Below are 27,680 nucleotides of genomic sequence, written 5' to 3'. Positions count from 1 at the left end.
TTTTTCTTCTGAATTAGTCTGTTCAGCATACTACATATGAGACCAACGACAACGACTACTCCAAAAGAGAAGATTTCACAACATTGGCATTATAAACGCCCTGAGACTTTGCGAAATTGAGAACAGTGTATTTGAGGAGGTGAGTGGATTTCATATGCCTTTGCCTATAGATTCAGGTATGGGGTCTTCAGAAGACGAATTGGGTTATGGCACCTGTTGTGAAGGGAATAGGGTGCAATAAACAGATGGATATTGACGACACGTTCTTTATCGAATGGCATTTTTCCAGGGAACTCTACATAAAAACAAAAGTTAGGTTGGTAGTAATGAGTCTAATGTTTGGACGATTGACTTCCATCTTAATTGGCTTTTCTGGCCATAATTCTAAAACTTTACACGTCTTTGTGGAATACGTGTTTTATATTGGTCAATCACAGCATAAAACGATACAATATTTACTAATGAAGCCGGAATAACTGAACGCTCGATCAGAAACCTGTTTGTTTTCGGTCACTTTGTGTTCGGTCACTTCAGGTTAACAAATAAAAGCTCAACAAAAATCCATTTTAGGTAGTCATATAATAACCAGGATGTTCAGTATAAGATTCATCTTGATAAATAAAGTCGTTCAGGAGTTAGGGTCGATTTTGCGATAACAATGATAACAATACATTATACAAATGCTTGTAGATTAAACCTATAATCTAATTAAACTGCCATTTTACGCTACATTAAAATTTTGACCAAATATTTACAGCGATGCTCAATGTGTTTAAATAGTATTGGTGGCTCGGGGTGTTCATTCACAGTAAGAACAAGGTGATATTTGAAGGACTAGTGGTGTATGGCCCGTGTGAGTTATGGCTTGTCACTCCAGTCTCCAGAGGAGAGGGGACGGAGGGCTACAAGCCCACACTCCGAGCTGTTCGTCGGGGCTGTCCGTGGAAACGCAAGCAGCAGGGATTTCGCTCGAATTTTGCTGGGACGTCAGCGTAAAATGCCTTTAGATATTTTATTCTAAATGGGTCAGGAAAAGTATGGTTTAGAATTTCCTTTGCGCACTGTGGAATGGATGTGTCCGGTCCGTGTCCAACTAACGGAGAGGAAGGAAAGGAGCTGTGCGTACAGAGTCCCTCAGAAGACTCGCTTGTGATGCCCGCTGAGCGCAATCTGTGGAGGTAACAGCGAGGCGTCTAGGGTTCACTGCATGATGTTCATGGGTTAACACAGTGGAAGAATTGTAAAAAAAAAAGAAGAAAAAAATGGATTTCTTTAATGACCTAAACCGGTTTCATTTTGTTTTTAATCCGAGGCAGTTTTGGTATTGAGTTGAGTCAAGTTTTCTAGGCAGATGGGGAAGTGGCACTGTGTTGAAAGCTCGTTCATCATGGTGTCTTTGAATCACAATCGAGTCTCAGGACCGAAGCTTGTTTCGCTTTTTGTTTTTTAGATTTCACATCTATTGAAGGATTTTGATTGAGTGGATAAGGTTTGTTTTTTTTTTTTTTTTTTTTTTGAGTTGGACACTGAATCAACTCAGTTTATTTATTGATTTATTTATTGTTCTCATATAAAAAAAAAGTTTTAAGTAACATTGGTAGCAATTTATTTAGTGAATTTATTCAGAGCAAACATATACTATACGACTGAATCAACCGGACTACATTCGGTTTCATTAATGGATGATATTTTTAATGCGCTGACCATACAGAAAGAGTTAACATTTAACGGTAACAATTGCACATTTTCACTTTTTAACAGTGCCGTAATCGGGAACTTTTATCTGGTTTGCTTTAGTCTATCTTCATTATCTCTCGAAGCTGATATTTCAGCCTTTAACTTCCCATGCATGTTTTATGTTGAAAAAAGGTGATATTTAAACCATGGCAGAAGGGTTGATCTGACTCTTATGAACACTCAGTGTTAAGTGCTTCACAGCATGCAAAGGGTCTCTGGAGCAGCTTTGACATTTCTCTCATGCAACTTCATTCACAATGACAGATCTTTTGCTTCTGTGTCTCTTTCCTCATCTTTTTAAAAAAAGACTATGGATTAACATTTTAAGTCTGTAATTTTTCTGTGGACTAAACATTTCATTTTTGCATTTCAGCTTTGGCCTGCTTTCTCAGTCACCTTGTGAAGGTCATAGATGCCGTTTGACTCCCTGAATAGAGATGTCCTATTTTGTACCCTTTGTTAGTCCGAATCTTTTTGCTTTGAGGGCTAGTGCAACATTTGACCTTGTGAAGGTGCATTCATGTTATTGTGGCTCATTATCAGCACTGTCCCATGTGTTCTGTTTTGAGGTCATTTAATGAACTGGCTAACATGTAGGTGCAGTGTCTGTAACCCAAATGCTAGTGAGCCCTCTTAAGGTGTCCTGGATCAGAGCCAGTAGCAGATGTGCAAAACCAAAAAGCCAAGATAGCAGCTGCTACTCACAACATGTGAAAACCTCACACCTTTTCTGGTACTGGCCGATGTGTTGGTCCCATGAGATCCCATGAATCAGACCGGCTAAACGATGTCTTGGAAAAATCCATTAATATAGCATCATATGTTATTTATCTTGCCAACAGTGAATGCCACTTCCTTTCAATCCCTCGCTCTTTCTCTATCTCATTTCTATTTTTAACTATTAAATAAATGTTCCCTGCTGCACTAAGGGTTTAATGTGGCAATTTTGCTCAATATCTATTCACATCAGCTTTCATGCACTGCCTGTGAATTAGATATGGGCCAGATTAGGATGTACAGGCTTTGGAACAGAATGTTTGTCAAGGTTACTCTGGCAACCTCAGTATTATGTACTTCAGAATCCGTTACCAAAGCAACAACATACAGTACTATTTGGCATTTGGCATTTATTTGTAATTTGCATGTCTTTTAGCATGTGAATGCCAAGAAATGTAACTGTTTGAAATGTTCCAAATGACCCTATGTTGGCTTTTTTTAAACGCATTGTGTAAATTATAACATTTTCTTCCACTGTGCATTTAATAAGCTTCATGTACCATTCAAAATATTTTTGAAAACTGTTTCTGCTCTTATGCTCAAAAAGCACAAATGGATCTATTTATATATCAAATAACTTTTAAAATGGAATTAATTCCTGTGGTGGCAAAGCTACATTTACAAAATATTCAAAAGTTAATATATTTTAAAATATTTTATATATATTGCAACAATGCTAATGCTGTTACTGTCAGCATTACTGATCCCAAACTTTTGAATTTTATAGTGTATGTACATCCGGCACACAGGTCAAGTTTCAAAAGTGAACCAATCGACTCATCAATGGTTCTTTAAAATATTCATGTGTAGCATCCCTAGCAGCTGAGCTGGTATCAATCGAACTCCACCCGAAGATGCCTTCAGCTAAAGCCTGTTAATATCTATGGTAATTACAGTAGCACAGAGCCCTATTGAACAGCTAGGGTTCATCCTTGGTGAGCATCACCACAAATTAGCTGCTTCGCTCCCTCTGTCACCTCCTCATCATTTTCCCTTAATTCACATGAAACTCTCTCAACAGAGGCTCAGATTCCCCATTAAACTTAAAAAAAAATCTTAAACTGAGATATTTTAGATGTGTCTACAGAAACTCTCTCAGATTAGGGCATCATTTTAACAGCATCAGGGCCTAACATTAGTAAAACAGACCAGACACTAAGACACATTCAAGCATGGATGCCCTGACAGTAATTCAAATGCTGAACATAAACTGAACTTTTCTAAAAGTGTAATGTTTCCCATCAATATATTAGCAAAGTATTTTCCTCTATGTAGCTTACCCTTTAAAATATCTTGATTTAGCTTGACATATTTTGGTATTCATGTTACACATAAATATGCAGATCTGTTTAAAGCAAATTGGACTCCTTTGTTGTTCCGAACTAGGGAGGATTATGAACGAGGGTCACTTCTGAATCTCTTCAGCTCTTTAGCTGCTCTTATTAATGCTGCGAAGATGTTTGTTGTCCCATGATTTTTATATTTGTTTCAATGCATTCCCATCTTTCTCCCCAATAATTTATTTATTTATTTTTAGTCTCCAAGATTCTGGACTTTATCTAGGATAAAAAGGTCCCCAGGTTACATAAAGTATATAACAGAGACCCAAGTCATTGGGGGTTTGGGATTACCTAACCAGAGGTTCTATCATTGGGCCACCAATATTAGAATTTTAAAATGATGGCTCCAAAATAATAATTTAGAGTTTCTTCCCTCTTGGCTTATGATGGAAGCTAATTCTACTAAGCCCAGCTCACTGAATGCTTTTCTCCCATTCCATCTTTCTCACCTTTTGCTAAGAATTTGATAGTTAAGATCACTCTTAATATTTGGGCCCAATTTAAGTGCTTTTTAGGATTACAGTCATACTCAATCCATGCTCCGATAGCCACTATCCATGTTTTTTTCTCCCCGTCTGTTGGACAGTGCTTTTTTATTTTGGTCTAGTTGTGGCATTATCACATTTTATGATTTATATATTGATGCCATATATTGCTTCTTTTCAACACATTAGGGACACATTTTCACAAAGTGTAATTTTTTCAGATACTTACAAGTTTGTCGATCCGCTCAGGCTGCATTTCCAGATTTTCCTCTCCTACCAAATGATACTCTTTTGAATAGTTTTTTTTTTCACTCCAGTTTGCACAATAAATCCACAGCCTTTGTCCTGCATCAGTATGTATCAGACACTCACTAATTCTGTGCAAAGTTGATTTCTGTGTCAATTTTACTAAAGCTACATTGGCTAAAATTTCTCCAGTATGTGACAGATGCTGTCAAAATCCAGCAAACCTGATTCAGTTGTTTTGGCTTTCCCCTTCACTATATAATATTTGGACAAATATTTTTTTAACTTTATCATTTATTACAGGGGAAAGAACAGAAATTAATGCTCTCACTGCTTTGTTTGGAATTTGCCATTCACATAGGGGCCCATAGATCTAAGACCATAAAATTAAATTTGGTACAAATGTTTTCATTAAAAATCATTAACATAATATTTGAAGTGAAAAAAATAATATTTATATAAATATTGATGAAAATCAGGGCTTAACATTTTTTATAATCAAAATATATACAGTACTTGTCAAATGTTTGGAAACGTTACGATAAATTTTAAATGCATTTAATTAAGTCTCTTATGCTCACTAAGGCTGCTTTTATATGCTCAAGATACAGTAAAACACTAATATTGTAAAATAGTATTACAATTTAAAATAACTGTATTCTATTGTAATATATAATATATTTTAAATGTAATTTATTCCTGTGATGACAAAGCTGAATTTTAAACATTATTACTCCAGTCTTCAGTGTCACATGGTGCTTCAGAAATTATTTTAATATGCTGATTTCAAATTGTAGTAATATGTCACAATAGTATTGTTTTTGATCAAACAGATGCAGACTTGGTGAGCATAAGTGACAATGTATAAATAATATAAAATAATAATAATATAACAAAATACTGTGTGTTTTTGTGTGTATGTGTGTATACAGTTTTAAAATCATGCACATTTCTAGTTATTTATGGGTTTAAAGTTTTCGTTAAATCCATACTGAATCTGGAGAAATCGTTCAATGTCTTTCACTGGAGTCTTGACAGAAGTGACAGGAAGATGAATTTAAAACTAAACGCTGCTCCAATGAACTCATATAAATCAGAGGGACAAGAGTTTTGTCACATTTTGTCTCATCTTTTTTTTTCTTTGGCCCATGTAGCATTCTGGACACATGAGCTGTATATGTATTTACAATTTATTCCAACCCTGACAGTCTCTTAAGATCCCATATGATCAACGTCATGTATGTCCTGCTATGGATTTGCAATCTGTGTGTGTATATGTGGGCATTTATGCACGTATTTGAATGAAATCCTTACCAAATATACTTGATTGAACCCAATCACAGTTGTAAAGTTATGCATCTTTCACACAGCGGTGTATAGTACACTGAAAACCTGTTTGCTTATGCTCCATTCTTCTTTTTAGGTCTAGTCTCTTTCTTTCAGCAACAGACATGAGATCATTACTCACTTTTGGAGTCTTCTGTGAGGCTGCAGGCGCAGTGGTTATGTGTTCATCGATTCATCTTAGCTGTTTGTTGTTCCTTTGAAGGGCGAAGATGCCTTTTCACCATGTGAGAGCAGGGCTGCTCTACACAGACAACTACCTGAGCACCTCTCTGTCTGAAACCAGTGAAGAACAGCTCGCCAACATCTCCACAGAAGAGCTTGGCGGTGAGTGAGAATGTGTGTGTCTGTATGTGTTTTGTTTGGATGGCTGCTATTTGTCTTAGTGTAAATGTATGTCAACTGTCACCCCCCCATTTTTTAAATAGGCATTAAAGTGCACTATCTAAACTAAAATTGCTGTAATTTATGAACACTTTGGAATATAAACATAAGGTTGGTATCTTTTTAAAGAAGAAAATTAGCAGATTTTGGCAAAAGTGGAATAAAAAAAAAAAAAATGTAAGTATGAAAAAGTTATAGAAGTTTAAATGTACTGTAAATAATATGCGCTATGTTAATTTTATTTTATTTTATTTATTATAAATATTTTACATAACAGGTTTTACTCTAAAATTGGTATAAAATTAAAGCCTTGTGTCTAAATAAGTTATGTTATAAATTTGAAGTTGATATGAAAAAAATTGAGGTTCCTGTGAGATTTTATTTAGGGCGTCATACCACACACAGCCACTGGGAGTCATCAAAACTATTTTGAATTTTGCTTAGTGAATTTTTCTCTAGATTTCTCTGTGAATTTTTCTTCTATCTCAAAATAACCACCAAATATGAAATCCTGAGACTCAGACCTTTCCAATGATGTTTGTTGCCAATATTATAAAAAGTTTTGGTTCTAGAAGACCGTAATGCATTATGTTTTATGACACTTGGCCCTGCCCACTAAGGGGGAGGTGACCGCCATTAGATTTTTAAGTACCATTTCCATGGTAAAGCAATGTCCGATTTCAAAATGGTTTTCACAGGATGAATCTTGGGCTTCTAAGCTTTCAAATGATATATGATTTATGATGATTACTAAGATTTTATAGAGAAAAAGACAACAACAAAAAAGAGTGCCAAGCGTCCCACAGGTGGGACGGTGACAGTTATGGGGTTAAAGAATGTGTGCTTATATTTAAAACATTGCCCCAGAAATGGAAATGCAGGTTAATAAAATTTTATTTGAATTTAATTTAATTTAAAAAGGGTTCATATGATGCGATTTAAATTTTCTTTTCTCTTTGGAGTGTTACAAGCTCTTGGTGCATGAAGAAGATCTGTAAAGTTGCAAAGACTAAAGTCTCAAATCCAAAGAGATATTCGTAAATAAAAGTTAAGAGTCAACCACGCCCTTCTAAAACGCCTTGTTTAAACACGCCCCCTGTCTACGACACTGTGTGGGAAGATTTGCATAACACTGGCCAAATGTACTTGCAGAGAAAGGTGTGCTGTGTGTTTTATTGTGAAAGCGAAACTACTTTGTTTGGCCTTCCGAAAGAAGATGATATCTGCTTCGGCATGCCTAGGGTCTTGTCCACATTAGTACGGTTTCATTTGAAAACACATCTTTTTCTCTCCATTTTGGCCTTCCGTCCACACTGAGATGGCATTTTTAATCAAGATAACTGTAGCTTTTTGAAAACAATGTAGATAAATTAAAAAGAATAAAAATCAAAGCAAATGTAACATTTTCTGATGTTTCAATGTGAATAAGACACTTTTGGAAAATGCTTGAAAATGCTAGTGTGGATGGAGAGTGTTTTAAAATCGCCAGATTGGCTTTAACCGTGGACGAAGCAGAGTGCAGCCCGGGGTCGTCACTTGGTTGTTTGTCGTTTCTCTGATCAAAAATGCAGACATGTTTTAATGTTTATGCTGTGTGATATGCAATGCCACGCGTAAAAGCACATTATAAGTCATTATAATCATTAATTATGTTCCCACTGGATGCAAAAATTGTCTCATTTGTAATGGGTTTTATTGGTTTTGTCTGGTCACGACAGGGCACGGCTTCACAGTATTGTAAAGGGCTTAACATTTTCGTCACACACTTGAGGTATTCAGCCAATCACAACGCACTGGATAGATGGCCAATCACCTTACACCTTACACCTCGCTTTTCATACCGATGAGCTTTGTAAAAATCGATGCGTTTCAGAAAGGTGGGGCATAGAGGAGCAATAATGAAAGGAAAAATGGAAAATAATGTGGTTTTTTTACATTAAACCACATAAACACATTGTATTACACCAAATACACAACATAAATGTACTTACATCAAACATCATATGACCACTTTAACAAATTCAAAACCTGCTTTTATTTGCTTTTAAACATATAACTTTTCTTTTTGAAGATTCTTCATATGAATCCGTCCATATTGACCACGTTTGTCAAGTTTCCTAAAATAAACAAAAACACATAAAACCATAAATGTTGTTTATATGATTTAAGTCCTCTGTGTAAAAACGTAATTCTCTCTCAAATCCCATTTTCCATTCTGCATATTTAAGAATTAATTTTGATTATGACACATCCAAGAACCCAACGTGGTACTGGAAACAGTGATGTCATATCTGTCACAAGGCATTATGCATGTTTTGAATCTGAATGTCAGTGGTCATAAATTTTGTTTGTTCTATGAACTATGCTATGACTGCTGTTTTTATAGGAAATAACTGAACATTTCTTCACCTGCATTGCACAGAAAAATAACCGCAATATTGTTTGTAGCAAGAAGTTGACTACTAAAGCTTCTTCCTCCTCACTGTTTTTAACATGGTCATTCAGTAGAAATTAATAACAGCAACCAAAAGAACATCAGGGCTCATTCACATATGCCGGTAGTGTGATAAACATTATAAACCCATTACAGTTACTTCCCCACTACAGTCCACTGGAACTGGAAATCTCACTTTCATCATCTTGAATGTCTTGCTGGTCATGTGTAAAGGCAGTGCCTTAGGGCACACAAGAAGAAAATCGATGGTCTGACCGGTGGATTAGAGGGTGTTGTGAATACAGTGTGAAACTCTCAGATGGAAATAACGTTTTGCAGCACCTCCTTTTAAAATGATTGTATAGACAGACCAGGAGCCGAGGGCTGGCCACAGTGGGAGGTTCTGTGGTTTGCATATTCATGAAATGAGGGACACAAAGTAAGAGCAGCAGTTCAGATGAGGTCTGTCTTTGCAGAAAGAAAAATTCTTGAGGGAGACAAAGAGGGCCGTGTTACATAATGAGCCACTGGCTGAATCAATTTTTAATTTAATTAACGCATATTGAATAAAATCTAGTTTCCTTGTAATAAGCATTTGGGTTATTGTTTAAATCTGGTAAAAAGTCACATTTAAGGAATGAAAAGAAGCTAATAAATCATTAAGTCAAGATAAAGAGGCTTCTAGGGAACAGGGTGTGTGGAGAGTGTTGGGTTTTGCTAATGGCAGAGGAATTAAACCACGTTCTAATGAGACTGACGTTTTGTTCTTTTATGTTTGGGGTCCCAGAGCCACCAAGTGCTTTATTTTGAAAATACCAATAGTAAAAAAATCATTTTTTAAATTAATTAACATATTATTTCTTTCTTTTTTTAAATCCTATTTTTTTGTTATGTACTTTCAGATGGGTAATTGTTATTTAGGGTGTGTTTACATTTGGTAGGTTTGGTTCAATTAAAATGAACTCTGGTGCGATTGCTCTATTAGTGCAGTTCAACTGAATAAGTGTGAACACTGCCTTCTGAACCTTGGTGTGCACCAAACAAGTGGACCAAGACCTTTTCAAGCGGGATTGGTCAACATCCAAAACCAACTCTGGTGTGGATCAACTGAAATATGAATGCTGTGCATTGTATGCCCAGCTTTTACACATTTTATAAGTGCTTCATGAATTCTCATCTAGTAAAAATACCACCATATGCACATACAATAAGTGCATTTAGCCTCACACACAGCATTGTTTTTGATGTTAGGTATGTTCCATTGCAAAACGTATGTCATAAAAGCAGTCAAATTAGGTTTTGGCCTTATCCTTATGTCTTTTGTTTTGTATCTTTAGGTTCTGTGCTATAAATGACCATTTAAATATTTTCAGGGTGTCCATTTGAAGTATATTATCACATTTGGTTTATAATCAGTTTTCAGAAGATTAAGAAAAGTCTTGAAATATCTAAAGTATCAACCTGACACTTTAAGGTTAAGTATGTTATGGGCTATTAATAAAAGACAATTGAGGTCTTTTTGATGCCAAAGTGAATATGAGGTTTTAAAGATAATTGATTTAAAGAAATGTAAAAAAATGCAGGAAGTGCTCAGTTCAGCATATTACAAGATACACAGCGCCTCTGCCTCTTTATCTCATAATAACACCAAGGTGGGTCTTTAAGACAGCAAAAAAAGTGTAATACACCTCAGAAAAGATACAAGATACAAGTGTTATATTTGTCATTGATGCTTGCGACTTGGTGTGGGATGTTTAACCCGAGTTGAACTAAAAAACTGGCACTGATGCCCTTTTAAACCATGGACAAATGTATTTCTGCTGTTTGTGTGATAGCACACTGTGTAGCTGGTGAGAAAAGCAAGCATTATATAATACATACCGTCTAATGCTCACCAATGACATGCACATTCCACTTGAATTATGAATGTCAATTGAGTTATTTGTGTTTGCTGACCGTTCTGCATTTCTATTTTGTCTCATTTCTCTATTTCTCTCTGCAGAGATCCGCGAGGCATTCCGAGTTCTAGATAGGGATGGGAACGGATTCATCTCGAAGCAGGAGCTGGGTATGGCCATGCGCTCTCTGGGGTACATGCCCAGTGAGGTGGAGCTGGCTATTATCATGCAAAGATTGGACATGGACGGTGAGTCAGTCTCTTTCTACATCTCTTTTATTCTCAGGATTATTCTGAGATAGCACCTTTCACACAAACTAAAAGAAATGTCTGTCTTCTAATCATCTGTGAAAACAGCTTTACAATCTGTCACAGACCCCATTCCAATCCTTGCACTGGACAGATATATGATATTCTGAACAGTTCATGCTACAGCGATCATAGATTTGAACATCAATTTATCCAGCTCAGAGGGGCTGCAAATACACCAGCAAGCGAGGTGTATTCTGAGAAACCTGCATCTTACTCTCTCTCTCTCTCTGTGTGTGTGTGTGTGTGTGTGTGTGTGCGCGCTTGTGTGTGTCCAGCTCCAAGGGTCCTTCACAGTCAGGTCACTGTTGACTGAATAGTTTGAGAACATGCATTGATTTAGTTCATCAATCTGTCTGGAAGGTTATAGCTCTTCTTGATCAGGACATTTTGTGCAAGTAGAACAGTTACAGATGTTGAATGAAACTCACACTGTGGGTCTAGGAAGATCTTTTTCACCTCATAATATGAATTTTGTTATTTGGGCTACATTTCAAGATCTTAGCTCTTAATCATAAAGATCTTCTTTAGTGCTGCCCATAACCTTGGTACAGAATGCAGATACAAATGCACCTCTTTACTGTATTTCATTAATAAATATTCAATGGTAGAGTGAAGACAAGGTTTTGCACCACAGTGGGAACATTAGCGTGATAACAGCTCTCTCTGACTTAACACTTTAACACTTTAAAAAGATGTGCATGGAAGGTCAGGAACATGCACCTAAGGAGAAAACAAGATTCAGTTTAACTTTAAATAGTAATAATTCTAATAATGAAAAAAAAATTTTTATTAAAAGGTATTACCAGCTGCAAGTTGATCTGAATTTTAATTTGCCTGGCGCATGATATTTGCTTTATTGAATTAAACTGCACAGGAATCTAATGGCGAATGAAAAAAAATATCATTGTCAATTTCATATGTAATGGTTAGATCAAGTCGATTTGAATATATCAGATCTGTAGCTTATTACTTAGTTCCAAGACCCTGAACAGTTTCATTTAGCTGAGCCGCACCAGTAAAAACTGCATAATAAAGCAATCAGCAAAACTGTGCAGAAATTACAATAGTTTCTGAGACTTCGGTGGATGTAGATTACTGATCTATGAAGGGCAACTAATAATTCTGTTCTATTCTGTTCTATTATTTAACTGATGTTAAGAATTTTAAACGGCTGTTTTCATGAGGTGCAAGGTAAAAAAAGTTTCAGCGACAAGCAATGAGAATGCACAATTAAATATCTTATATCTGAACATATTTATTCAATATGGACGGATGGATAAATTCATAAAAAATCTCTAATTTCAGCTGATAACCAATATGGAACCAACATACAGTATTTCTTGAACTAATTGAAGCTCTTTTTTTATTATTATTCTTTCTGATTCTAATCCAGATGTTTTCTTCCTGATGCAGGTGATGGACAGGTGGACTTTGATGAATTTATGACAATATTGGGGCCTAAACTTGTTTCTTCTGAAACCAGAGAGGGCTTTCTAGGAAGTACTATAGACAGCATATTCTGGCAGGTATGGAAAGCTTCCATCTAATTTCTATATGTCAATGTTCTCTTCTCTTTCTCATTGTTTGAGTGTGCATTTGTATTCTGGGTAAGATTACGGGTCACACTTTGCCCTCTCCACCAGCTTCCTCCTTCCCATGACAAATGTCAAATGTGATTCTTCTCAGACTGTGGACTTCAAAGTGAGCAGGCAGATCTGCCCATTTCAAAGTGAACATTTGTTCATATAGTGAGGAAAACCCAGTTTCACTTCCAAGAGATTTCTTTGAGTGTCGAGGAAGGCATATTAATAGAAAGATTTGCCACTATAAAAGGAAGTATAGATCTGAATTAGTCATCACAGGCATTTGGGCAGAGTTTTCACTCTCTCTTTCTTGTTAGGTCTTCATCTCTGCTTTTATTTAATATAGCTGACTTCCTGTCTAGAGTTTATATTTGCATGTTTATGTGTAGCATCTTTTGCTCAGAGAGGAAGCCGAGCGGTGTGTGTAGGAGTGAGGAACAGCAAGGTCACAGACACTGGTTTGTCTGGGAGGTGATTTAAAAGCTCGTCTCAACACACCTTTAGTGGGCCACAGTGACTCATAACTGCAACAGTAATCCAAGTAACAACATCACACCAGCATACCAAACACCCTCTGCCTCTCTGATGTTATTATGAGGCCAGTACAAGTCTAATAATGGCACAATGACAAAACCTCCTGGGAAAATTTGTGTATTGACAGAGCAGCTGTTATTTGGATCTTTTCATATTTTTTCTACTAGAAATCAGTTCAGTTTTTTGAATATGTGGTTTAACATACGCTATTGTTCAAATGCTTGGGTTAAGAATTTTTTAAAGAAATTAATACTTTTATTCAGCAACTATGCATTAAATTGATCAAAAGTGACAAATAAATTCTGTTCTTTTGAACTGTTCTGTTTTTAGAGAACCCTGAAAAAAATGTTTTCAACATTGATACCAGCAATAAATGTTTTTTGAGCACCAAATCAGCATATTAAAATGAATTCTGAAGGATCACGTGGCACTGAAGACTGGAGTAATGATGCTGAAAATTCAGCTGTGCCATCACAGGAATAAATTACATTTAAAAATGTATTCAAATAGAAAACAATAATGAATCTGTAAAAATATTTCACAATATTATTGTTTTGAATTGAATTGAAATTGAATTTTAACTGTATCTTTAATTAAATAAAGTCATCCTTAGTGCAAATAAGAGACTTCTTATAAAAACATTTTTTTTAAATCTTACTTGAAATGTTTCGTTACAAATATTGATAAAAAATGAAATTAATAAAAATATATATAAAGAAATGAATTGCTACAAAAATAATTATTATTTATATTAATTGTATTCTACTACAACAATTGCTAATAATTTATACAAATTGTATTTAATTCTAATAATATTAATTATTAACTAACTATAAATAATACCTGAATAATATAAATAGAATATAATTATTTAAATTAGGGTTTTCTCATTTACAATACAGTACAACAATTCTACTCTTTTTGTTTGTTTGTTTTGTAAAGACTAAGCAGATCTTTGCAGGCATTATCTGTAAGGCTCCTGTCAAATACATTACATGCTGTTTGTGTCATAAAACGATTCTTATAATATGAACACACCATGTCTTTGACATTGAGGTCTGGTAGTGATAGTCTGTATGTAAAGCATCACATATAGTGCATTGGAACCAGATCAAGCCCAAAAAGCTGTTGATTTTTAAGTCTGTGCAGATATGAAGTCATGAACCATTCAGAAGAAAGTTAGCTCTTATCTGTCAGCACAAAGAAGTTGTGTGTGTGTCCTCATAAGGGTGTCATCTCAGTTTGGATTTGCATGCTGACTAGGACATTTTTCATCCCAAGAACCTTGAGGCCGTTTGTGTAACATGAAAGACTGAGCATGTATTAGTGGGGGCGTTTAAAAATGTTCTTAACAAGATTGTCAATGGGGACGTCAGAGTGGAGCCAAGAGCTACAGGCAGTCATGGATTATTAGGAACGCATAGGCATAAACAAGCTTGTTTTCCCCACCCTGAGGACCACAAACCTGGGGAGTGTGTGTAGTGTTGCTGCCAACAGCCCTGTTTTGACAGCGGAAATGATTTGAGACAAACACAGTCAGCATTAACCAGTATCACTAACAGCATATTATAGCTCTATGTGATGTATAATTCATGTGTATATTTCGCTATTGTTTCAAAACATCTCCACTGCAGCAACACCAGAGATGGAGATGCATTACATTATGTAGCTGATACATTGAATTAAGTAGTCTACCTATGTTCTATTGCATTACTCTGCATTCTGTGATTCTATAGAAATGTAACATGTGTATAAATTTATTTTCTATACACAAAAGTTTAGGGTTGGTAATATATATATATATTTAATATTTTTTGTTCACCAATTCTGTATAATTAATATTTAATCAAAAATACAGTAAAGCAGTAATATTGAGAAATACTATTATGATTTTAAATTTATATTTTAATATATTGTAAAATGTAATGTATTATTTTTATTGGCAGGAATATGTTTTAAGTTAAGAAGCCATTACTCCAGTATTCAGTGTCATATGACCAATCAGAAATCATTCTAATATGCTGAATTGGTTCTTAGGAAAGATTTCTTATTATTAATTTTGAAAACAGTTGTACTGCTTAATATCTTTGTAGAAACAGGATTGTTTGATTAATAGAAAGTTCAAAAGTACATAGTTTATACTTTTGTAACATTATAAAAGTTTTACTATCACTTTGATCAATTTATATATATGTATTTTTTTTTCTTCCTGACCAAAAATGTATACACTAGTGTGAATATATAAATATAATTAAATAAGATTTCTGTTTGTACCCTTTTATATTTCAGTTCAGACATCTCGATAAATATCTGATAATAAAAATATTTGGGCAGAAGATAAAAATAGCCGAAAAAAATGTGTATGTCAATGCCAAAAAAAAGAAAGAAAAATAAGCACTTCTATGGCTCATGAATATTAATTAGTTATTGTAATATCAGAACAAGCTCATTAATAATCGGCTGTGTCTTTTCTGCAAATAGTGACATCACAATCAACAAACATTGCAAAGTCACTGGTCTGTTGGAGACTTGAGCTGGCCAGTAAATATGTTAACAAATGTTTAGTGCACAATATTCAGCCTACAAGTGGATTGTACCATAACGTTCTCATGAATTTATGTTTGTTTAAAATTGGCCCGTTTGTTTAGTATTCATGTGAGCGAAGGGCAATACTCCTGACTCTGTTGTGTTCTGAAATGAAGATTAACATATTTTAGACAGTTGAAGGAATGGGTGAAAACCAGAAGAGGAAGAAACTGAGTGAAATATGAAAAAGGCAATGTACTTAATTTATAGGAGGATTCAGGAGTATCCCCATCAGTCACCACAGCACAGAGTGTGTCTTTTTTCAACTTGCCACAGCTGACAACTCAATTAAGCCATAAATTAACCCAGCACTGTCCTCCTCAATGTCCAGCCCAGATGAATGACACCAGCATCTCTCTAACATTGTCTGCTTGTATAGCCAGCGGCTTCGATGCTGCGCTAGAGCCATAACTGTCTGATAGTAAACTAAAAACCTCTGTGGATGCATTTAGAGCAGCATGACAAACAAACTCAGCAGGACTGGATGCACAAATATTCACTTTTCAGAGGAGTTTGTGCTGACGAGTGCACAACGGAGATTACCACTAGGCTGCGAATTTAAAATACTGCAAGCTTTTAACGACACAAGGAGAAGGCCACATTAGCGCAAACCACAAGGCTTTTACTTCAGTTAGAGTTTAGATTTGTGTACATCTTTTAAATGAAACATCAAAAGGGTAAACTATTTAAATATATAATTTGAAGCATTGAAAATTCTCATTTCTACCATTGGGGCAATAATTAAGATGTTCCAATCATCTGGAGATGTTACAAATCTGCCTGGAAGTGGTCTTGTTTGGATACATGTTATCGTGGGTTCTATCAAATGCCAACAGACAGAAAAAAGCAGACCTTTACTGCCTCTGCTAGAAATCTTATAATGGGCCTTGTTTGGATCTTCCATCAGGACAATGATCCATCAAAATCAATAAATATCAAAACATCAAAATCAACATGACAGTTGGTCACTGAGCACAAATTTAAGGTTCTGTCATTGGCCAGCCCATCCCTGAACTGAACCCTATAGAAAACAAGAGGGTGAACTGAAGAGGAGAATCACCAGCATGGACTTTGGCATCTGAATGAGATGGAGAGGGTCTGTATGAAAGGATGATCTTTGATCAGGAACTTTGACCAGGCATTCTCAAACCAAATCAGGCATTATAAGAGAAGAGTCAGAGCTGTGTGTCTTGGCAAATGAAGGTTGCAAAAAGTATTGCATAAAACGGGGCCATTAATTGCTTTAGAGAAAAAACATTTTTTTATTAAAGATCAAAAGTATCCTTCCTTTTGATTGCTTTATTTGCTTATGTTTGCCAAGGGGGTTTGGTCATCAAACTTTTTAAATCTTTTTTTTTTTTCTGGGAAAATATAAGATCAGTGGCAAAACAGTGAATCTTTGTTTGTTGTTGTTGGGGCTTTTTCATTGTTTCCCAAAACTGAACATTTTAGAGAGGAAAGCATTTGAATATAAATTGCAGCAGGGCATAATATTTTATATGATGAACAAGATGAATGATTGTGAAAGTACGACTCCGATTGCAGACAATTTCTGACATGGTTTTCCAAACATCATTTGTCTATTATATAGCTGCATGTGGGCAGAAATCTCTCCTAGTAGTGTTACCTTCTCCATCATGCCTTCATTCGACAACATGTGGCAGTCTCAGCTCATTTGCATAAAGTGAAACTTTTCTCAACTTTTTCACACTGCTGGACATGCCCACGGTTGCTCTGTGTCGCCCGGAAATCACATTTTATCACTGCAATGGCTTCATGTTAAGACGCTGCTCTTTGTGAAGATAAACGTGTATGTAATAGGTTAATGACACCTGTTTTCTGCTTGTAATTCTCTCATGGCTGCTGGTCTGCAATTATCCTGTTGATTGCCTTCTATCCTCCAGGACACTTCAGCTAATGGAAAGGGGATGGAAGGAGGACAGATGCATTGCTTCTTTCACACTGGCGGTCATTAACATGATGAGATAACAATCAGGCCCACAAGCAGATGGGTCCTAACTGTGTCAAATGTCACATGTGGAGACTGTGACAGAGACACTGCATTGGTTATGTCTTAAACCTCGTAATTGGCTCATCACTCTTGTCTGTAATGGATGTACGATTGTTTTCGGCTTGATTGTGCTATGAATGCTGAGTACTGCATGCATACATGTACATGCAAAATTGGACATGTGTGGCCATGATCACGATAGACTCTGAGCAATTTAAACCAGTATTTAGCCAAGTCACAGTGCAAGTGCTTGATCTGCTATAGCTGCTGTTAGAGTAAGTAGAGGTAATACTGGCCCTGGATGCATGGAGCTGAATGAAAATGAGTTCATTCGATGTAATGGATGGCTGATAAACCCCAGACCCTCCTGTTACAATCGCCCTGCTCCCAAACACACCATTCACGCCCAAATGCCATCTGTTCAGTTCACACTTCGCTAAGTGACAGTTGCAGAACTGGCAGCTGAATTACAGGCTGTTAGTGCCTTGGAAATGATTTCACAGAAGACAGTTGTATGTGTGTGTGTGTGTGTGTACTTCCAGGGTATAGATCAAGTTAGTAGGGGCATATCAGTGCACTTCCTCAAATGATTTTTCAGAGCTTTTTTGGCACGCATTAATAACATGTTGGAGTCTCTGATAAGACACCACAGACGGTCCCCCCGATGTCTTAACGGAGTGATATAGTATCGCTTGGCAGACTGGTTGAGATATTCTGAATCATCTTGTCTTGATTAAGGATTGGTTTACTTAGATTAAGCTGTGACTTTGAAGGGCCACTGAAAAAACAGCAGATAAAAATAGGTCTGTCAAATTAACATTTTAATTTAATACAGTTAGATATTGTTAAATTAACACAATTAATCATGTCTGACTGACAATGGAATGTCAATGGAAACCATTTGAGCTGAAGTACAGGCAGAAATACCTCCTAAATGTATGTTGTCCAGAAATTATTATTATTTATAGTAATAATAGTTGTATATAAAGCAGTATTTTGTTTTTTGTTTACTCCTCTGCCATAATAATGTCTTCATCCACATTACCTTCATCCACAGTCAGACCAAAGTCAGACATATATATTAATAATAATAGTAGTTATTAATAATTTAATAATAAGTAGAGTAATATTAATATTAATAATAATAATAATAATAACAATAATAATATAATAATAATAATAATAATAATAATAATAATAATAATAATAATAATAATAATAATAATAATAGTGAATAAAACAACAATATTTGACTTCTAAAGGGCCACAAAAATGTTTTGAATTATCTTCAGTATATTGTCTTTTGAGCCCACAGTCAGTTCAAAGAAATAAATCTTTAATAATAATAATTATTATTATTGTTGTTGTTGTTATTGTTAATAAAACTGATGATTTGACTTCTTAAGAGCCTTTTTCTCATTGCTTTACTGCTACAATATTGTCTTCAAATCCTCATTAATAAAAAGCATGTTTTTTGGATCCAGTTGGTCCAAAGAGAGATGTACATGAATTTATCATTATTATTATTACAATTATTTTTATTCATTTTAAAGAATACAATATTTTGACTTTTAAATAGTTTTTTTTTTGTACCTTAATTGGGTGCCACAGTAATGCATTTAAAATATCCTAACATAATAATATTGACAGGCTATTATTTGCATTGAATTTGATACAAAATGTGTTGCAGGAAATGTATTTGATTAAGTTTTAATAGACTAATAGACTGAATTTTTTTATTTGACCATCACAAATAACTAAGGCATGCTATTTAGTAAATCAAATGATGTTGTTCTATCCTGCGTCCCGTAGAGTCAGCTGATTTGGCCGTTGCTTTTCTCTCCTCACATCAGTGTAGCTTATCACTCCATATCAGCATTAACGTGGCTCTGAGTTATAGAGGGGGCGCAGGCAGACAAGGAATGGGTAGGAAAAAGAGCCAAGCTCCTATTTCATTGTGACAAATGTGTCTGGACACCTTCAACACGACACTTACTGCCCTCGTCCCATGCTCAGTGGGTCAACCAAAGACATCAGCCTCTGACAGATTTCTTCATGGCCCATCTCCTCCAGCGTGCAGATCCACTTAGCCGTGTGACATGAAAGCTGGCCACAAACCAGACACACTTTTAACACCAGGTCTAGGTTTTGGGGGGAACTTGAACTTGCTCTGCTCCAAAACCTACTGAGCTGCCTATATGATGACATTTTAAATCATTATATATAAATCATCACCATATGAATTCTATGGCAGCATTGCGTAGATCCTACCCAGAGTGCAGAACCATTAATTGTGAATGAAGCAAATGAAACATAAATTATACATGAACTGAAATGTTTTAATAAAAACAGTTCAGACTAATGAAAAATGTATTATTTTAATCATCAATATTTGTGTGTGTTGTGTATTTTTATGCTTGAGTGTCAGGTTATTAGTTTAGCATCATGCTAACATTAAACTCATAGTGGTCCCCAGCAATTGTTCGTACCTGATTAAATCATAAAAATGGGTTTATTTATGTATGTAATAGTAATAATTTATGTTCGTTCAGTGATGTTAAATATTGCTTTTGAGTTGAATAATTAGATGCTATTTCGGTTTATTTCATAGGGAATGCTATGACATGCAGAGTTGCTCTTTATGTAGACTGCAGCGGTTACCTAGAACAGATTTAGAATATTATATTTACGAAAGGCATCTATTGTATACAAACAGTGTAAGTTGGTCGAGCAATGTGCAAATGATCACAATAATTGTGGAGGTAGAACAGGCATTTTAACTCTCTGAATTATATTATTATTATTATGAATTAGTTTGTTCTGTCTTTCTTTATGAGAGCGCTCCCAAATCATTTCACATAGGTATTTTCTTTCTCACATTAATCATGTACCTGCCATTAAAACGAGAGTGTTTGAGTAATTGAAATGTTAATCACCTGCTACACTGAGCTGTACTTCATGATTGATGGTCAAAGATGCGAATCAATAAAGCCTTTCAGTGCCATCACTGAAAAATAATGCTGCACAGTAAGTGTAAATCTGTGATAATCAGAGGCCTCTCCAATGCCTGTCAGATCAAACAGACTGTGTGGATTACAGCCAGCACACACACACACACATACACACACATACATTAGCATTTACTCACACAAGGCAGACCTCCTACAAGAGCGTTCCTTTATTGATGTCATAAATAAAGTCAAACTGAATGTGAAAGAAAAGGAATGTATCATGTGACAATATTGTTTTTGGTACAAAAAAGAGAGAACCCTATGTATATATATAGGGTTAATAGTATTTAACTATTATTATTATTATTATTGAGTCTTCCCCAAAGCTCATGGATTTTTCTGTGTGGTGGATGGTAATGGATTCCTACTATTTTCTTTTCAAATCATCTCATTAAAGGCTGTTATAATACTTTAATTCAGATAGCAGACTTTTTGTTTTCAAGCACACTCTTAAGTGTGGTTATCCTGATAGAGTGCTTCAGCACCTTTGAAACAACTTGCGGTAAATTGCCTCACTTTTAACGCCATGCAGGCATTGATCATATGAAGAACTAGAACATTAGAACTGATGCCTGGAGGTACTAAATCAACATCACTTGTTAACACAACAGGGTTTCAATCCCTACTTGTTTTATTGCACCATCATTTTTGGCCTTTTGGCCATTTTTATAGATCGAAATGTAGAGTGTTTGAGGTTGCTGATGAGTTTCCATGAGCGGATTCTTATTTAGGCAGTAGAGAGCGGGTCGTTTACTCTGAGCTAATGAGAGAAAAACACAGTTTGATATAAGAAATGCTATGATATTACAGTTCATAACCAAGACATCGAAAGGTCTCTTTCATATAGTTATCTTTCAGAGAGATAGAATAGTCAGTGCTGGAAAAAGAAGTGAATTTGGAGTTGAAGTGATCCTAATGAGAGTATGTGTCTGGATGGGTGTGAATAGCTGAATGACAGAGATACACGCTCAGTGCTGTCATCTCGCTTCTCACAAGAGACAATCCTAGCTGATAATGTCTCATTGAGACTTTATGCATGGCATTGTCTGACAGGCTTCTGTGATAACATGAGAGAACCGTTGGTTCTGCATCTTTGCTGAATCCCCAGGAGCTTCTAAATGGCACAAGGACTGCATGCTTGCTAAGGGGTTAAGGTTTGGCTGTTAGCATGGTCCAGTTAACTACTGCCAGTAGATACCATAACCGTACATTCTGAGTGTGAAACGCTTTTTGAATGTCCTTTCAAAGGTTGCTATGTATTATGATAATAGAAACATAACACCATTATATTGTAGTATAATACGATAACATTATAGTATAGACTTTCCAATTTAATTTTAAGAGGTCATTGGATGCCCATTTTCCAGAAGTTGATATGATTCTTTAGGGCAGGGATAGGCAACTCCGGTCCTGGAGGGCCACTATCCTGCAGAGTTTAGCTTCAGCCCTCATAAAAACTCACCTGCCTGTATCTATCTAGTAATCCTGAAAACACTGATTGCCTTGTGATTGTTCAGGTGTGTTTAATTAGGGCTGGAGCTAAACTCTGCAGGATAGTGGCCCTCCAGGACTGGAGTTGTTTATCCCTGCTTTAGGGCATTGGTCTTAAACTCAATTTCTGGAAGGCCACCGCTCTGTACAGTTTTGCTCCAACCCTAATCAAACACACCTGATCCAGCTAATCAAGGTCTTCAGAATTTCTAGAAACTTCCAAGAAGGTGTGATTTGGAGCTGGTTGGAGCTAAACTCCAGGAATTGAGTTTGAGACCACTGCTTTAGGGTCTTAAAGGGGGGGGGGGGTGAAATGCTATTTCATACATACTGAGTTTTTTACACTGTTAAAGAGTTGGATTCCCATGCTAAACATGGAAAAAGTCATCAAAAATTAAGTTGTACGTTTGAAGGAGTATTTTTGTTCCAAAAATACTCCTTCCAGTTTGTCACAAGTTTCGGAAAGTTTTTTTCGAGTATGGCTCTGTGTGACGTTAGATGGAGCGGAATTTCCTTATATGGGTCCTAAGGGCACGTCTGCCGGAAGAGCGCGTGCTCCCGTATAGCAGAGCACTGAGAGCACAACAGACATTCACTGATCAGAGCGAGAGCGTCGCGAAATGTCACAAAAGGAGTGTGTTTTTGGTTGCCAGGGCAAGACAACCCTGCACAGATTACCAAAAGAGAAACAGCATTAAGGGACCAGTGGATGGAGTTTATTTTTACAGAAGCATCAACGGAGTTGTGCAAGTGTTTTTGTTTGTTCCCTGCATTTCGAAGATGCTTGTTTTACAAACAAGGCCTAGTTTGACGACGGATTTGCGTATTGTTTATTTCTTAAGGATGATGCAATCCCAACGAAAAAGGGTCACGATCGTGTGTTGGAACCGCAGGCGGTGAGTAAAACTGCTTCAAATATCTCTGCCTCCTTGTTAGTGTGTCCACCTCCCATGCCGGAAACCCGGGTTCGAGCCCCGCTCGGAGCGAGTCGTTGCTGCTGCTGCTCTCGTTCAGTTTCAGCCTCGGGATCTGATTCTGGATCATAAATAAACAGCTGAATCAGACTGTTAGCGATGGTTTGTTTTGGATGTTTTTTTCCTCACGGTAATGTCACAGCTTTCAAACGCTCTCAACGCAAAAGCCTACTGGCGCTCGTGATTCTTTAGCTCCGCCCACACGTCACGCCTCCAGACGGTCGTGTTTTTCCGGGAAAAATCGGTACAGACTATCTTTCTCTTATGAATATAATAAAACTAAAGACTTTTTGGAGTTGTGAAGGATGCAGTACTACTCTATAGGTAGTCAAGATTAACAGGATATTGAGTGAAAATGAGCATTTCACCCCCCCCCCCCCCCCCCCTAAAGAAAATGTAACATAGTTTGATGAAAAATTCTCAATTGTAGTGTAAAAACACTTTTTTTTACTCTGTCAAAAACAGATATTTTCAGAGCAAGCCTTTTTGTAGCATTTTCCTTTAAATGTTAATGAGCTCTGCTGACCCCTGCTGAAACTGTTTACTTTAGCCACATATATCGTGAAACTTGCTAATAAGCACATTATTAGTAAAGGCGATTTGCAGAGATTAATTAAGACATTCATTAAAAATACTCACTTCACTTGGTGAAGCTGGACCACAAATGATTCATGTAAAGATAGACACATTTTGGTAGATCAGGGGCACATTTCCTTCAGAAACAAATGTAATCCACTGCGTCTGCGGCGGCTCAGATGTCGGGAGTAAATCACGACTGCTATGTTCATTATTTCATCCAACAACAAAACAGCTCAATCGCTTAGGAGCCATTCTTGTCTACATCTGCTCCAGCGGTGAAACAACAGTGGACTGATGACAGCTCACTCAGGGCAGGTCTAAGATGAGACACCAACCCAGTCTGTGCTGAATCGAACTGTCAATCAGACTATCGGGGGAGGGGCCTGTCTTTGTGACATCACAAATACAGGCATCTGAGATAGGCTTGATTTGAGAAAGGGGTAAAGATTTTAATAGATTAAAAAAAAAAAACACTGGGTGGATTTTGATCATTATAGGGTGGTTGTGTACACACACTGCCAACACACATCTCAGTTCAAATAACTTGTAAAAATGCACATAGCATCCGATGACCCCTTTAAAAGGTGCACTAAGCAAAAAACGCTTTTGACCACCAATCAGCGGTAAGGAGCGTGTCTAGTAATGATGGGGAGGAGAGAGTGCTCAGTGAGTGCACAGGACGGATAATGGCAGATCTACTAGACATAAAGAAATAAAAAGAAAAAGAGGAAAATTTTGGAGGAACAAAACATTAAAAAGAAGGGTTATAATAAGGCAAGAGGTTGCACCCGTGTAAATATTGGAGCAGCTTTCCAGCACTGGGGAGAACTCATCGAGCAGAAGGGAATCAGATGCCTAGGTTGCTTTGTTTCTTCTTGATAGATGAGTTAAGTTGAATATGCTGCGGCTGGCAGTCATGGCAGATCCATGAGGGGCATACATGTGGGGCGGAGTTATCAAAATAGGGGGGAGGTCCTGTTGAGGTATGGGCATGTTTGTTTGGGTGCTTTCAGAAATCAACAACGTTTGGCAAAAATCGCTTTGTGCACCTTTAAGCAAGAATGGTAAATTGCTTTAGTAATTTATTTAGGCATTTGATTACAACTGCTATTCTATAGGAAATATTATAATATTTTTTTATATTTATTTTTATGTATGTGTTTGTTGGATATTTATTTCCAATTTAATTTAAGCAAGAAGGGTATAATAATTCATTAAACTCTTAAATGAACTGCATTCTTATAGGAAATATTGAATATATATTTAATATTTTTATTTCTATTTTGTATTCAAATTTGAAATTCATTTATTATATATATTTCCAATTTAATTTAAGTAAGAATGGTCTTTTAGAAATTCAACAAATTGTAAATTAATGTAACTGTGTGTATGTAATAATTTGATTGCAACTGCATTCTTATAGGAAATGCTTAATTTATTTTTAATTGTAATATTTATTTTCTTATTTATACTGGTATTGGCATTTATTAATTCAATATATATTTCCAATTTAATTTCAGAAAGAATAGTTATTTAAATATACAGTAAACTCTAAATGAAACAATGTAAGTGTGCACATTTATGAAGTAATTTTTGTTTACAACTGCATTGTTAAAGGAAATATTTAATTTATATGTAATATGTATTGTTTATTTTTTATATTTTATAAAAGAAAATATCTATTATAAGTCTATTTTATATATAAGCGGATATGTAATGAAATCAGTGCATTTACATGATGCACATTACATATGCTTGAACAGCATAAATGAAAACACTTTAAAACATCTTGCAAAGATTTTAAGAGTCTGGAAAAAATGTGTTTGCGTGAATGAAATGAAGCAGAAGGACACACTCAGCAATGTAATACATATTTTCTCATACAGTTCAATAATTTATTGACTCTGCCAAGACAGGATAAATCCCCACCACCAAAGCTCATTCAAGGTGTCTGAGAAGACCCTTGACACAGAGTTTGCCGGGAAATTGGAAAAGTTCAAGTCTGTCTCTCTCAGTGATTCTGAATTATTGAACCAGCCCAAATTTGCCTCCTCTTTTTCGTCTTCTCCTTTATGCAGCTTTCACCCGGCTTCAGGTCGCAGTGCTGTCACCACAGACATTGCAGTTCAATGAGCACAGAGATGCAACTGCTAATTGGACATCTGAAATGAAGTCTCTTAGATGAAGTGTGTTTGTGTTAAGGATAATCTTTTGGTTGCAGAACAGTAAAGATGTGAGGAATTATTGCCTGATATTGTCAACATCTCATTTTGTGTCAGAAAGTTTGTCCAGTGCGATGATCAATCTGTGTGCTGTGCTTCTTTTCATTGTTCACCACTGACTGAGCGAGAATGAGTGTGATTGACACTTGATTAATGTAGTAAGTGTCTAGTGAACCTCTCTTCCTACTAGCCTGACTTATCTAAGAAATTCTCCCATAATAAATGACTGTAGGATCTGAGCACCTCCCCACGGAGAAGCACTGACAGCCCAGCCGTGTTGAGATTTGACAACAGGCCTCTTGTGTTTCCACTCCACAGTTTGACATGCAACAGATGTCCCTGGAGGAGCTCAAACACGTCCTGTTCCACGCCTTCAGAGACCATCTCACCATGAAGGACATCGAGAATATCATCGTCACGGAGGAAGAGAGCTTGAAGGAGAACTCAGGAAACTGCCAGACCGAATTTCAGGGAGGTAAATAGCAAAGCGAACAATTTCTGGTTAATTGACGGATCCTGCGACAGTTTGTTGAACTTGTGCTGATTCAGTAAGAGGGTGAGAGCGTTCTCATTTCCATTGTAACATCAAATCCTCTGATTGGTGCATCCAATGAAAAGTTTGCTTTTTTAAATGAAGTTGAATTCACATCGACTTCTGTCTTCTATAGAAGTATATATCAGAGTATATATCATTGCTTAACAATATAAGAGCTTATAGTAGGTCTTGAAAGGTTTTATATGTTATCATTAAAAATCCATTTCTTTATGGATTTTTACTTCTGGTGGGCTCTAGAGCCTGATGTGTTTGCCCAGAAACTGGCCATCTAATAAGACGAGAGCTCTGTGCTCTGAGTGCATTATAGGTTTTTTGGAATGAAAAGCATCTGATAAATGTAATATTTTCCTTACTTCCAGCATTGGCTATTTTTGAATTTCACCCGCTTTTGAAGAATTATTAAACCAGATGTTTTCATCAGCCAACAGAACTAAAAGGAATTAATGGAATTCTGAAACAGGGGAAATATTGTAAATACTTTTATCCAATTACGTTTCAGCAGTTCAATATTTAATCTCAATATGCAGCACAGAATAACAACACAAACTGAATTGATGTAGGTCTGATAAAAAAGAACAATTTCATGCCTCAAAATCCAATTAGTCTGTCACAATTTTTTTTTAAATGTATGCTTTATTGACCCACACTGTGCCCTTAAACAGTTTCCCCTGAACATTTATTTCTATGTGTGTGTGTGTGTGTGTGTGTGCAATCATGCATGTGTCTAGTCCGGTGAAGCAGCTCATCAGAGCCACATGTTTTGTTTCATTATTGTTTTTTTCAAAGCCTCATTATGCACAGAGATCAGCAGCACTGCTGGATCATTGTTGGGATGGCTTATGCTCAGTGTGCTGTCATCTCTTCTCATTAATGCTCTTTCACATATGCTCTGTTCTACTCCATCAGTGCATTCGAAAAAGAAGAATCGTCAGACGTGTGTCCGCAAGAGCCTCATCTGTGCTTTTGCAATGGCCTTCATCATCAGCGTCATGCTTATCGCAGCCAATCAGATGTTACGGAATGGCATGGAGTAGCCCCGCCCACTGTGAACCCTGCTTGGTCTGACCTCTCTTAAGAAACATGCATCAAAAACTCCACTTTCTTGTTGTTTGAAGAGCGTGGGGAGCAGAAGATGTGAAGCAAGTTTTGTTTTTTATATTTATTATAGCGATTGTAA

The 27,680-nt window shown here is 36.3% G+C and overlaps 1 pseudogene; it reads left to right on the top strand.

The window, feature by feature from the left end:
* The first annotated feature begins 1,021 nt into the window (after positions 1-1,021).
* On the top strand, positions 1,022-27,594 carry LOC113079995 (calcium-binding protein 8-like; annotated as a pseudogene).
* Positions 27,595-27,680: the final 86 nt, after the last annotated feature.

Source organism: Carassius auratus, unplaced genomic scaffold (assembly GCF_003368295.1).
Source record: "Carassius auratus strain Wakin unplaced genomic scaffold, ASM336829v1 scaf_tig00030051, whole genome shotgun sequence".
Classification (NCBI taxonomy): domain Eukaryota; kingdom Metazoa; phylum Chordata; class Actinopteri; order Cypriniformes; family Cyprinidae; genus Carassius; species Carassius auratus.
Note: the sequence above shows the minus strand (reverse complement) of the source record. Positions and strands in the feature narration are given on the sequence as shown.